Here is a 2,368-nt window from a genome sequence, read left to right on the forward strand (position 1 = left end):
CCTGACAGACACTAATTGTGTTTCATTGGGAACAGTAACCCCACTTTCGGATTGGTGACCAGATAGGTGGCAGTGGTCTGGATCTCAATGAAAAGCTATAAATGATGACTTCTATTGTGAGATTGAACGAGAAGAGATTCTGGGAAGTGGATGCCTCTGGACGTTTTGTACATCTGAAATGTGAGGATGGATGTAAAAGTCCATCACGTTACAGAGGAAGCTAAAGGGTCCAACATGGCAGAGTATGTAAAAACTGATGATTGCTTAGGTGCATTGGTTCAAGTAAATAGATCTTATGTTGTTGTGTGGGCTATTAGAGTTGGGCTGAGGATACTGGGCGATGACAAATACCCTAGATATATAATTGCCAAGATGTCCCTTATGAAAAAACAGACTTAGTTTTGAAGGTGTCAAAGAAGCTGATCCCCATTGTTCTCTGAGATGACTTCACAACTTGTACCTACCTGAAACGGAAAGCAGTATATCCAGTGACAGAAGAACTTTGCAGAAGAAATTGAGGTTCCGATGTTCCTTGCATTGTGGATTACAGGTTCAAGTCAGCCAAAAAAACTTCAATGTGATTGTGGTGAAAGAGTCTACGAAAGTATTTGATGATAGATTGGAGGATACTGAAGCAAGATTATTATCCCTTGGAAAGGGCCACAAAATACAACCCTGTCCCAAGAGTCAGAGAGAGAGGCAAGGTTCGAGCTGTGGGGGGAGTTCAAATCTGAAGAACAAAGATGAGAGCTAATCTGAATGAGTTGTGTGGCTGGGATTTTGTGCTCTGACATATAGTTTGGCAAGGACAGAATTGCTTGCTTTCCCCCTTTGCAATCATTGGGTACATATGGACCACTAACATTGTCTGGTTACCCAAGAGCAACAAACCCCATAAACTGTGACATGGCCAAATAACACGCATGCTTTTAGATTTATGGGATCCACTGAAACTACATCACTTTTCCATCCACCCTGACACTAATTCACATTAACAAATATTTTTTTCCCAGCTGGGAAGGGTAGTGTTTCAGAGGTGAAAAGAGGGAGACTACACTGCTATAGCAGAATGTAATGAGGAAGCATGGTGTAACAGAAGTTTTAGTGTTTATAGCAAGGACATATATTACAATAGTAAGACAACAACATGTACAAGTTACAGTCCACATTTCAGACTAAGGGGCCGATGATGATGTCGGTCAGAAAGCCTCCGACATCACATCGACGGTTTCAATGCCGACCACTTATATGGAATCTAGGCGGTTGGAACTGAAAACGGCCGGTCTCGGTGATTGGCATTCCCTTGGCGGCGAGACAGGAGCCTTGAGAGTCCTGATCCATCTCAGGAGAGTTACCCCAGGCACCTTCTCTGTCCATTTCCTCCTGCTTTACACACAGCAACTGATCTAGCACCGCCTCCACCTTCTCAAGCGTTTTTCTCTTTTTCTTTCTCTTCACACCATCCATCCACATGGGTTAACAATGGGTCACCTGTGCACCATCCTCTCCTAACCTACCAGTCCTGGTTGCAGTTGTTGCCCCAAAAGGCAGAAATCTCTGCTTGAGGCCTTCAGGTATTTTCAGGATGGGAGTGCCTGGAACAGGATGCAGACCACAACAGGGGTAGCCAAAACAGTTGTATATGTTTATGTAGCCATGGAAGGAGGGACCAGAGAGCAGTTGGTTGTGGCCCTCTGAAGGTACAATAACACAGGAGGAACACATCTCTTGCGGGGAGCTGAAGATATTGTAAAGTCGCTTCTTTCCATCGTTCTTGATCTTCACAGATTTGAATCCAATCAGGGAGATATTCTTGCTGATAAAACTTGCAGGGTTGAAATCCAATGGTGCTTTGATCAGCCAAAGTTCAGTATTAGAGCTATTAACTTTGTCTTTTGTGAAAGATGATGCCGATGTGAAGGGGCAGAGGATAAAGTCAGACGGGCAAGCAAACTTTCTTGCATTTCCTTGCTCGGAATCAACTGACCCTTTAAGAGACAGCAAGGCCCCTATCGCACCCTGCAGCATAGTTCACCCGAGACGTTTCCGTTTCACCAGCCCCGAGCAGAACTGCCGGTCATTCCGGCTGGCTTCCTATGGGCTCACAGAGCCTGTCGGCCAGTCGGAGACCGGTCCGCAATCCCAATAGGACGGCGTTTTCACCGTCGGGATTATGATGTAGGTTTCCGACAGCCTTTCCGACATGGAAAGGCTGTCGGAAAGTGACTTTGGGAGCCTTTAGCAGGGCCTCCCTGCCTCCGAGGCCTACGGTTGTGGGCCTGGGGGGCACCTATGGTGCACCCCTGTAAATCTCTGCGCTGTGTGGCAGGCACCTTGAGGTGCCTGCCACAGGATGCAGGGATTTACA

General features: G+C 46.3%; 1 pseudogene; it reads right to left on the reverse strand.

Annotated features, from left to right (window-relative positions):
- Positions 1-1,230: 1,230 nt before the first annotated feature.
- LOC146805407 (DNA-directed RNA polymerase I subunit RPA34-like) lies at positions 1,231-2,047 on the reverse strand (annotated as a pseudogene).
- Between the last annotated feature and the right edge of the window lie 321 nt (positions 2,048-2,368).

This window comes from Triturus cristatus, chromosome 8 (genome assembly GCF_964204655.1).
Source record: "Triturus cristatus chromosome 8, aTriCri1.1, whole genome shotgun sequence".
Classification (NCBI taxonomy): Eukaryota; Metazoa; Chordata; class Amphibia; order Caudata; family Salamandridae; genus Triturus; species Triturus cristatus.